Source organism: Bidens hawaiensis, unplaced genomic scaffold, assembly GCF_021521415.1.
Source record: "Bidens hawaiensis isolate Kalapana, Puna unplaced genomic scaffold, B.hawaiensis_p1.1 tig00004101_1, whole genome shotgun sequence".
Lineage (NCBI taxonomy): Eukaryota > Viridiplantae > Streptophyta > Magnoliopsida > Asterales > Asteraceae > Bidens > Bidens hawaiensis.
Window position 1 is genome coordinate 795,647 of NW_027491241.1, and position 13,000 is coordinate 808,646.

Genomic DNA, 13,000 nt, shown 5'->3' on the forward strand with positions numbered 1-13,000 from the left:
GGAATCACCGATACCCAGTTAGAGAAACGAACAAGACTCCCCCGCCAAACACTCGATGAAGTTAAGGCATGGGCGGAGGCACGTCAGAAGGAATTCCAAGCTGAGTTGGACGAACGCTTGCGTTCCGTCCAACAGGCTGACGAATTCGAAGAATACTGGGACGATGACTCGGAGGAGTCCGACTCCGACGCGAACCCTCGCCATAGGGCAAAAGGGAAGCGTAAGGAAACGGACTCCCAACCGAGAAGGCATTTTGGAGAAGCCTTCAAACCAAAAAACACAGGTGGAAGTCCACGTGACTTCTCCAAAACATTCAGACCAAATGTTGCAAATGCAGGAACGTCCAAATTTGCAAGGGACATTGCAGAAGCAATTGCCCCAAAAAGTGCCAAACAAATGTCCAGCATAGGCACATATGATGGTATATCCGACCCAGATGATCATTTGAACAGATTCATAGCGGGGGCAACCGTCAGTAGTTGGACGGAACCCACGTGGTGTTACATGTTCCAAATGACGCTTGTCGGGGCTGCTAGAGCGTGGTTCGATCGTCTACCGGTCAACCACATCTACGACTGGGCAGACTTCCAACAGAAGTTTAGCCAACACTTCAGCCAGCAAAGAAAGTATACCGAGGAGCAATGGACAATCCTCAAGTGCATTCGAGAAAAAGATGAATCTTTGCTAGACTTCATCACTCGCTTCAACTCGAAGAAGCTAAGTCTGGGTAACATTAGCGAAGATCTTGTTCGCGCTGCGTTTATTTAGGGCGCGAATGACCCAGAGCTCATCCGCACCTTAACGGGTAAAGATGGCATGCCATCCACATGGGATGCCATCATGACAGCAGCAAAACGCTTTGCGGAAACGGAGAAGCAACTGGGTAGAGATCTCCCACAGAGCACAAACCTCTACACCCAGAAAACAAGAGAAGACAACGTCCTTACCGCCCGATTAAACAAAAAGCGGAAGCTAGGCATTTGGCAGTCAAGGGTAAACTTTGACACCTCATCCGGCTTGCAGCATCGGTTAGGCGGAAGGGATAACGTACAGTCAAACAAGAACCCCAGATGGACGCCGCTCACCAAAAGCGTCACCGAGATATTCGCTACTGAGGAGCTCCCATGGCCAAAGCCTCAAATAATCCGACATCGTCACAATGCTGATCGGAGCAAATACTGTGACTTTCACAGGACAAAAGGCCACAACACCGAAGAATGCATAGACGTAAAGGACATGGTCGAAGCATTTGTCAGAGATGGGACGCTCGCGCACCTCGTGGCGCAATGAACGCTGAGCAGGCTGATGCGTGTAGAACCCCAGCTGGGGAAAACACGAATAAAATTCCAGCTTCAATGTGGAGACTACATGCTGCGTAAAGAACGAGATCCCGAACCAGGTGCGTATCGGCTCGATGGCACTCCCATCCCAACATGGAAGGGAGCTCAATTACACAGTTTGCATGTAAATCAATTCCAAATTTGTAAAGAAAAGGCCAAGAGCCACTTCTAATGGAAATGATTCTCCTTAAAACATCGACGCTGATGATTTTACATTTACTTTATGAACTATCAACACTGATGCCGGTTTTCACCGCATACATAAGTGTGAGTCGTTGCATGGGGAAGGCGGCAAAACCCGCATAAACCCAAAAAACGACAAACCTTCACGCAGGTCAGTTGAAGGGGAAAAGTTCAGTCATCCTACTAAATGAAAGTGCCGGTCTATCCGCATGAATCATGAGAGGAAACTGAACACTAACCTATTAACAACCGCGCGTCGAACGGTTAATTTATTCAACACGGATATGCCGGTCTTCACCGCATAATTACGTGAAGTCGTTGCGTGGGGAAGGCGGCAAAACTCGCATAAACCCAAAAAACGACAAACCCTTATCATATTATACCTGATATCTGCTCTAGCAATCTCTTAATATACACTTATATTTAAAGAGCAATCTAGTCTGATTCTCACGCCGGAGGGTGGTCACAAGGGGGAACCCCCCCCCCCTTCTCAGTGACAAGCTCACGGTGTCTGTTTTGCAGGTTATCAGAAGAACCATCTTTACCGGGTCTAACCCCTCGTGGGAAACAGCTATCTAACCCCCAGGTTACTCGTAATCTGCCCGGGGTCCGGTTAGTGTTTCTTCAAGTTCCTTTTATAGTTAAATTCAGGTGTATTATATATATATATATTTTTCTGTTATATACATATTGTCTAACCGGTAGTTGGTGGTTCTAAAAGAAAAAAATAATAACAAAAGATTCGATTAGATATTGTTCTATGGAATATTTATTTATAAAATTGACCACGTTTTTAGTTAAAAATAAAGTAATGCATGTTAGGATTAAGATGATTAAAAAAATGATATATTAATGTTTTCGAGATGAACCAAACTCTCGTACGCCAATCCGCTGGCGGCTGGCACTTCATAATATATTATTTGATCACATTTGATTTTGTTAACGAAGAAATTTGATGTCTTCTTAATTAACAAATCCTGTAGCTACAAAATGATCACTTGAAACTAAAATTGAATCACTTTTCTAGTTTTGTAAGAGCATAATCAACAATGACGACCCTTAAATTTTTTATGGGGGGGCAGAAATTTTTAAAGTTCGTTTGACTTTAATATTACCGGTTGATAATTTCAGATCATCCTTAATATTACCATTTTCAATCAGCAAAGTGAATTTGATTTCTAATTAGATGAATGTGTATACCAATATTATACTTTTGTGTTAATTAATATGTTTTAATAGTTACAATTTTTACATATTTAGATGGTTATAAGCTTTAAAGCCAACTAAATTGATATTTTTAACATAAAAGTTAATTACCGTCGGAATAGCTCGTTATCCATAGGATTCGAGTGAAAAGACAACTTTTATATATATTGTTATGCTAGTTGTAGTATTTCATATTTATCGCAAGGAATTGTTATTTTTAATATTATATGTATTCAAAAACCGTGATTATTTGCTCAACTTTATGTTGATAAAATATATATTTCCACGCATGGCACATGTAGCTATATTGGATGAAGCAATTTATTTACAAAATAAAGAAAAAAAAAAGTAAATATGAAAGCAAGTTCTTAGAAAAACCTATAAATAAATAAACATATCAAAAAACATATATTACAAAAAAGAAACAAATGATAAAGAACATTATTCATTACACGACATTTAACTTTTCAGGTATACATAATCCTTTAGCAATTATATTTGGAATGTGCAAATTTTATACTAATATATGCACATGCACTCAATATTTAATCTAATAGCACTATTAAAAATAATGAATACACATGTATATTAATATTTTCTGGATGAACTAGACAAAACTGGATTCAATATGTATTATCCTATCTGTTCTTTTTAATACAATAACTATATATTAAACCACTATGTGCTGGTTGTTTACCTGCTTATTTTAGCTCCACCTTCCTGTTGTCTTCTTTCCCTTCTTCTACTAACTCCGCCAACCCTATCGAAAGAGAAGACATGTAGAGACGTCAAATGAAGAAGGGGCGCAATAGCAACTTCCTTCTCCTAATTTGGTGACGACGACGCTAATTTAGAAAGAGTGGTAGAGCGCAAAGTTGATTCGATTATTGTTGAAAATTTACAGTGAAAATGAGTTTTCATTATTTTTAGACATTAATAATTTTTTTTTCTATAATTTGTACATTTTATTAAAGAAAAGTTTAGATTACATCAAAACAGAAGGCAAGCATGTAACAAGCTGCGCCGTTACCCATTTTTGAATCGCAAAACCCAATCTTTTAAAAACTATATTTGCTGATCTTGGAGTCATAACATTACTATGCATAACCCGCTGAACACGGTTAAGTAGCTCCATGGCTTCAGGCGCGAGGAAACCAAAAGTGTCAAAAGCAAAAGGAATAAATACATGTTGGTTGTCAAGACACGGTTTTTCATGTTTTGCCACCTTACCTGAAGCAGCTTTTAATGCGGCTTGACCGACTATGAAACCACTACTTCCTAAGCCCACCAAAGGAGAAACCCCTGTTAAATCCACACACACGTATTTTCCTCCTATCCATCCAAACACCTTACCTATAACTTATATATTATATTTATATATAAGTTATATAGCTATTTGTTTATGGGTTTGTGTTCTATATTTAGTGAGCACATCACAACGAATCAAACTATGTACAACGCGAAGGCTAAAATGAAATATTAATGCTTATAAACTTTAATGGCTGGAATGTGTAATATGAACTTTGCTGTTTGTAGTAGGAATTACAATTTTCTTAATTAATTTTGACATGAACAAATACGGACCTTTTGTTTTCATTTATAATTCACCACATATAATTCAATTAAAGGTTTTGGGTTGTCTTATAAATTCATATTAAAATATTTTATTTGTGGTTAATACAAATTATATGGAATTTTGGTTTTTGTGTGAGTGAATATAAAATGAACGTCAAGGTTCATTTTTACGAAAAGGTGTAACGATTACACATTACAAATTGAGAGATAACTGGCTGCTTAACACTTGCGCGTTGCTGTCAGGGCCTGCCTAATAGCTTTAATAGGCCAAGCTAGGGCTTAAGGCTCCAAATAACAAATACGTTGTTTTATTAAAGCTGTTTTTGTAAATAATAGAGGGTTTTTATTTATTTATTTATTGTTTTGTTTATTTCTGCGATTGAAGTTTTAACAAGCTAGATGCGATAAGTCAGGAACGTGATACATTTTGCTATAATGGAAATTGCAGTTAATCATCCATCAAATTAAATTGCAATTAATATTTTAATCGGCAACTGTCACTATGAAATATTAATTGCCAATTTCCTTCAAATTAAATTAAATTTATTGTGTTAATTTGGGTAAAAAACGTGATACATTTTACTATAATGGAAATTGCAGTTAATCATCCATCAAATTAAATTGCAATTAATATTTTAATTAGCAACTGCCATTATGAAATATTAATTGCCAATTTCCTTCAAATTAAATTAAATTAAATTTATTGTGTTAATTTGGGTCAATACTTCCACTTGCAAATTGCCAAGGGGTTTACATGTCTCAAATTAATTATGGCAAATTTTCTCGATTAGTGTATCAAATCTAATAATCTATTCATTATATGAGTTGCTTGTTATTTGCTGATAATATTTTTACATGAATAAAGATGAGAATCTATTCATTATATGAATTGCTTGTTATTTGCTGATAGTATTTTTACATGAATAAAGATGAGAATAATAGAATGCAAAGGCTCGTAATTTTTATTAATTGAGAAAATTGAATAATACGTACATGAGATGGAAAACCCATTTAAATACTAAAAGAAGCCTAAATAAATCTAAACTAACTAGCTAAAATCAATCAGTAAAAGATTCACCAATTGACCCATTATTTAAGCATACATAAAGGAAACACGTAACACACTAATCCATGTGGGTGACGGGGTTTATTCTTCCACCCCAAGATATGGAACCACCACACGTACGAGCCTCCATCCATGCATGTAGTTAGAGATCACGTTTCTTCATCCCCTCTTGATCCTAACAGCATCACTCCAAGCATAGAACAAAAATAAGCAAATTTCTCCCAAGATAAAGACTTGGTAAGAACATCAGCTGCAGGTCATAGGTAGTGCAGAACTCCAAGGCCACAACTTGTCACACCCCGGTCCAGGGCCTAAGCGTGACTACCCGATTGGTACATGTTTTGTAAATATATCAGAGTAGCGGGTTTATTTTAGCGGAAGTCTTTTATATTAAAATATTAAGTTACATTGCAAAATATCTTGGGAATTAAATACCCAAGTTTTCAATTACAAAATAGTGTTATATTATTATTACAAGGATTATATATTCAAAATAGAGCCATCTCAAACGATCTTCTGTCTTCATGACTCTAAATCCTTGTCTATCATTATCAGCACCTAATTACCTGCATGGGTTGGAAAACACGTCAGCTATATGCTGGTGAAACGTTGACTCGATAAAATAGTTTATAACAGTCGTTAAATATAAACATAGTTTTCTGTTTCATAAGTTCAGCGGGAACACATGTCATTCACGGGATTTGTACCGCTGCCCTATACACACAATTCAAAGGTTCCTCGAGTACATAGCCCCTGTTCGGAGACAACATTCCCCTAGGCTATGTGACTCTGTTAGGGAACTGGTTATGACTGACTTGGTTTTGTATGCCAATTATCAGTTATGTATGGATCCAGACACATGTGTATTCGGTTTGAGTTGATTTTTATTATCTATTTTGTATTGTAACGATTTTAGAGACAAGTAATCACATGCAAACATTTATCAGACACTTTGCAATAAACAACCTGTTTACTACAAGAGTAAAATCAGTTCATTAGGTAAAAGGTTTAACGTGTTCACCTGTTGTTGTCAGTTCGGTGATAATCAGAACCCTTTCCCTCAGTATGCTGTTAACCTATATTTGTAATAGGCTTGCATAAGTACCTAGATGGTGTTTCTTGACTAATTAACAGAATTTATGTCTGTTTCAGTTCAGCAGACTCTTGGTATGACCAGCATACTTTAAGTCTGATTCAGTTCAGCAAACTCTTGGTCTGACCTAACCTTAGTATAGATATTGTCATTTTATAAAAATATGTATGGTATTTAAATATGACGTTTGGTATGGCACGCTTTGGCCTAATAGAGCTATCACTTTTCTCAAAAGTGTACATTTTATAACAAGATAACCAACGTTTGGTTTCCAAACATCTTTTCTATTACTCTTTTAACTAGCAAGTCTAATTTGGGTTCGGGTTAACTCATAGTCACATGGATCACGGTACAGTCCCATACGCGTGACACAAGGTCGAAGACTCGCTCAAACATAAACCAATTACAACTAATTAGATAGTGGTAAATGGGTGTCGAACACGAAGAGTTTGTGGAATATGTGTTACCAAGTAGTTTTATAGATTAACTAAATTTAAACTAAATGAAGAAAATAAAATCTCAAAGTTTAGGTTGTTTAGTTTGATTAACGAAAATTAACTAAAACACTTAACACGGTTTTTCAATCAAAGATGAGAGGATATGCTCTCCCTCGGTTTCAGGTTTCAATGAATGTTAATGTAAACGTTTAATCTGATACGAACTATAAAAACATAATTTATGAATATGCAAACAATTGTGGTAATTGAGGACTAAGTACTTGGATTAACAAACGCAAGGCAATCACTCAAAAACCAATTAGATTATCCAACTCCGAATTTCACCCGATTAATCCCGATTGCCTATAGCACCGAGAACTGATGGTTTAGAACACGAATCAAACAAACTAACAACTTATCAATCAATACATAGACATCATAATTATGAAATCAATAGTATTAAATTACCATCTCAGCAATTGCATAAACATGCAATCAACAAACAATATGAAACCTTACAATCCGAGGGAAAACACAAAGGAGATTAGCCAAGCATGATTCGGTTCATCATCCCTTCGATTATAATGTGCATACAAATCAAAAACAAGTCTATAATGCTAAACAACTCAAAATTGAGTTATAGTTCCTTAAAATCGCCTCCCAAAGTGTCTCCAATCGAAAAATTATGAAAAAGATACCCAAAAGTCGTCCCAAAACGGTCTTAAATGGCAGTTACAGATTCTGTGTCAGAGTCCACCGTAAGCTACGGTGGCCACCGTAGCTTACGGTGGCTTCAAAAGTTTTACGCCAGCCTCTATCTATTTACGGCAGCCTGCTACGCTGGAACCCTACCATAGCTACGGTAGCCTCAGCTCCAAATCCTTTGTTTTTCTTTGACTTGTTGACTGCCATCACCAACTCTCAAGTCCTTTGCTCCTCTCCATCATAGTTCACTTGAATCGCCATTTTTAGCACTTTTACCTACAAACGCACGGCATAGTGTAGTAATCCAAATTCATGAAATTAAACATACACGCACACAATTTAACGAGAATTACTACACTTAAGGGTGGTTCTACAATCCACCCGTCACATTCCCACACTTGCTCGTTGCTTGATCTCAAGTAACTCTTCAAACCAATTGTTTGTTAGAACACCACCTCCACACAAACCACAAGCCCGACTCAGTTAAGGTCCTGAGTCATACCCTATTCCCACATAATTAGAGGTTTGCACTAGCTTAATTGATATTATATTTTAAAACATAGAATTCTAGTCAACCTTAACATGCTTTCGGTCTTTACTTGCACATAACACACCGTCACTCATTAACTCACTTATCGGTGACCGTCCAAATATCACAATCATACTCGATTCTCCTTGCATACGCTTGTACCACCGTCAAATCTCCACCTAGTCGTGCTTTAACATAAATGCAAATCAAGAGGTCTTAAACCGGTTGTAATAAGGCTAGGGGTAAAGGTATGGAATGGGGATATTGAAAGTGGCTCAAATGATCTGACCCGGCTTGTTACATCAAAACTAAATTAAACAATAAAACATACCACTATATACATAACAGCTTTCATAACGAACTCGAACCACAAGGCTTTGAACATTGCCTCGACTTTTCCTTGTCTTTCTCTCTCTCTCTCTCTCTCTCTCTCTCTCTCTCTCTCTCTTTTTGACATAATAACTTGCATAAACAATTAACTACTACTCTCTATTTATTACTAATGAAACAACTACAATCACAAAGAACAACCTATTAAGCCGGATCGTCTCACAATTACATCGGGGTTTGATCAAATAAAAAGAATAGGTCCAATAAAGTTTTCTAAAGGAACCAACCCCCCGCCCTTCTTATTATCCATGCTCATACATGTAATTTATGAGGCCCAACCCCCAAAACCCACACTCACACTCATCCGAGATGAGGCTTTAACCTAAGTGCCTCAATCACTTTTGCATTTATGCCAAGCTAAGGTCTTGAAGCGCATTGATGGCACAAGTTCTAACGAAGAATAACTATTCCGTCACCGCTCTTCGTTTTCCCAATACCCAAGTGACTGTGGCATGTTATGTGATTGGATAAACCGAAAGCATGCTAACCTTGCCTAGAATACTACTCGACCACACTTTTAACATAGCTAAGCAAACTTGATTTTTGGGTAATTATGACCATGAAAGAGGACCAAAACTTTGCCCCGACAATCTTACCACTTTTCCGGTGTTTTTCTTTTAAAACCTTTTTTATTTTTATTTTTATTTTTATTTTTTTATTTTTTATTTTTACTTTTATTTTCATCCCTCATCCCCACACTTGAGATACATTGTCCTCAATATAGGGTACTTAGGATAACAAAAACACCACCACGAGCACTACCCTTAAATTCCACCTTGTCATTACTCCACCCAACCTCCCAAAACCCAATCATAAACAGAAAAATAAGATACAAAAATGTACACGGGGACACCTGATTTGCTGCCGACGCAGCTCAATAGTAATGTGGTTGCGGTGGTCCAAAGATGGACGTTATCACGTCCGTGAACTCGCCAAAACCAAACGCCCCCTGATCCTCTCCACTAGCTTGACCTTTTCCTTGAGCTTGTCCTGAACCTTGAGTTTGTCGCGGATCCAACCATTCAGAATGATGCAATGGTGGCATGGGATAATTCACCGTACCGTCGTATGGTGGCAATGTGGTGTAGTCAATGATCGGTGGGTCAGCCACCACAGGTTGCCTCGAATGCCATGCGGCGTGCATTTGTCTCTGACGGTCATCCTCGCATCGATGGCTGATTTCTCTTTGTTCAGCATAAGCGTGGGTCTGGTTCCACACTTCTTGGCAGTCATACATTTGCTTTTGAGCGCGCTCCATGCTTGCGCCCATGAATGTTTGGTGATTAAACAATGTCTGAGTTTTCTCGGCCCAATTTAGAAGTGTGTTGGCCTGTTGTTGATTATTACATCCTGCATGCTGCCTTGGTGCGCCCAATTTGAGTCAAATGTTTGCCTCGAATAGTCAAATGGTAGGGTACTTCCCCGTCCCCGTCCTTGCGCACTTGAACTACCACCTACTCCTTCATTTTTCATCGCAACCCGCTCACCCGGTTCATCATCATAATCATCCTCTCCACTCTCTCCCTCTTCCTCATCACTCTCACTTTCATCTTCTTCCCCCTGGTTCCAAGGGTCTAGCATCTACCTTTAATGCCCTCCATCTCTGTCCCTCACTTTTCAACAGATGATACCTATCACTCGCTCGGTATTCCCAACCAACCCCTAGCTTCGTCACATCAAACGGCGGGTGTCTCTTCCCAACTCGAATATCATTATCTCCAATCACACCAAACCGCATCAACAGTGCGGTAATCAATCGACAATGTGGAATAATTTTTCTGCTCACATTATTCCGGCTTATCCAAATATTGGTAAGTACTAGATACTGGAACGAAACAAGTGGTCCTCCATGCATCAATGAGTATAGGATCGGAACATCGGGATATCTAACCTCTGTCATATCCCCTCTTCTTGGCATGACATTGTGTAAACAAATGATGAGCAACATTTTTGGCTCGATCTTTAAATTCTTTCTCAATAACTTCCCATCATAAGTGCCTGGTAAAAACAAAGCATCCAACATCATTCTCCAAGTTGGATGCCAATCTGGTTAGTAATACAAATCACTCAGATCTGGATATACATAACTGTGCTGAGGCTTACTATCAAATCGTGCAATCTGCCTCAATGTTTCAAATAACATGGTTACTTCAATGTTGTTAACGGTTCCAATAAGCTTCATCCCCGAGGGTTTATTAAACGGAGGACATCTCAGATTTGCCACCCACTCTTCGATTTCATCGATGAAAACATACTTCTCGTTTCGATCATAACACTTGAGGGTTGCTTCCCAACCCAATGCCTTGAATCGATCAAAAACATCGAACGGACCAAAATCACGTTAGTGGCCCATGATTCCAATCCGGTTTAACATACTGCACCTCTTCTTCCCGTTCTTCTTGTTGTTCTAACCTCCGCTTTTTTGCTTGTTCGGCAGCAGAGTTGCTAGATGAACCCGCAATCCCTTTTCCTTTATCCTTAGCAGAACGTCCCATCTAAACAATGACAAACATTAACCAAGTCAGTATTCATCTCTATATACATTCCCACACTTGCTTGTTTCTATGGTTATGAATATATGAAATTCATAAGCCATTTTTCATAAAATTTTGACAGCATTTCGTTTAAACATAGAACATATTCCATTTTCAACTTTTGTCAAACTATACTTTTCCATACCATACTCACAACCATAGCACAATTTTAAACTAATATCAAACTTTCTCACATTCAACAAGCAATGTACAAACATATAATCTTAACCAATGAATTTTGTAGCAATCGAGTAAAGAGAAACATACCTTTAAGTCGAGTTAAACACTCTAATCACACTAATCACTAGTCACTTGCAAAACCCACTTGTTGTTCAAAATTTTCGGACCAAAATTATCCAAAATCGAACCCCAAAAAGTTAAGATTGATGAAAACCGAGCAAAGAATGAGATTCCTTGCGAAAATCTAGTCAAGTTAGACCCAAAAATCGTTGATTTTGGTAAAGATTTGGAGAAGTTATGAATTTGGGGATTAGGGTTTGGTAGAAAGGATATTAGGATGAAGATGGATGAATGAAAGTATCAAGAAGGATAAGAGTATATGTGGCTAAGATTTCCAGATTTTATTAAAACTTTTTTTTTATATGTTGCTGCTATACCTGCGTCGCCCCTTCAGAGTCCACCGTAAGCTATGGTGGCTACCGTAGCTTACGGTAGGTTCCTTGGCGTAAGATTCCAGCGTAAACAAAAAGAAGCTGGCGTTGGATTTCAGGTCCACCGTAGCTTACGGTGGGCACCGTATGCTACAGTGGCACCTGATGAAATTTATATATATATATATATATAAAGCTAAAATCATGAAAAACCAAATAAAATTATTTACAAAACAAAAATAAAAATTACCCTACCCCCTATGAAAAACCCGAGTTGTCCTCAACTTGGTGAAGAAATTCTTGAGAATTCCCCACACTTGATTTGGACAACTTCCTAAACGAGAAAGGTCATTTGAACATAATCTAAACTAAATTATACAACAAACCTAGACCGCTTAATTGGTTATTTCCTAAGGCGACCGCAACAGGTAGCCTACCTTGTCCACTTCACACATGTTAATATCCTTACCCTCCAAGTATGGTTTAAGTCAGTGTCCGTTCACAGTTTGTCTTGCTTGATTGTGCAAGTCTTCAATTTCCACATCACCAAACTTACCCACTCTTGTTATCATGTACGGGCCCATCCATTTGCTTTTCAACTTTCCGGGAAAAAGCTTGAGCCGTGAATTATATAACCAAACCTTTTGCCCTTCTTAAAAAACCCGCTTCCTCAACTTGGCATCATGAACCTTTTTCAACTTATCTTTGTATGCCGATGCACACTCATAAGCTTCATCCCTTATCTCTTCCAATTCCGCCAACTTCAACTTTCTTAACCCACCGGCTTCATTATAATCCATGTTCACACTCTTAATGGCCCATAATGCCCGGTGAGCCAACTCCATAGGCAAATGACATCCTTTCCCATAAACCAACCGGTAAGGAGTCGTTCCTATGGGTGTTTTATAAGCGGTTCGGTACGCCCGTAATGCATCATCCAACTTTACCGACCAATCCTTCCTATCAACCCGTACCATCTTCATCAATATTTCTTTAATGTGTCGGTTGGACACTTCAACTTGTCCACCTGTTTGCGGGTGATACGGAGTAGCGATTCGATGATTCACATTATACCGCTTCAACAATTTCCCGAAATTGAAATTCTTGAAATGCGTTCCACCATCACTTATAATCACTCTCGGAATTCCAAATCTTGCAAAAATATTGGATTGAACAAACTTACATACCACGGTGTGATCATTGGTCCTTGTTGCTATGGCCTCAACCCACTTTGAAACATAATTCACCGCCACCAATATGTATAAATACCCACAAGAATTTGGAAACGGGCCCATAAAGTCAATTCCCCATACATCAAAAATGTCTACCAC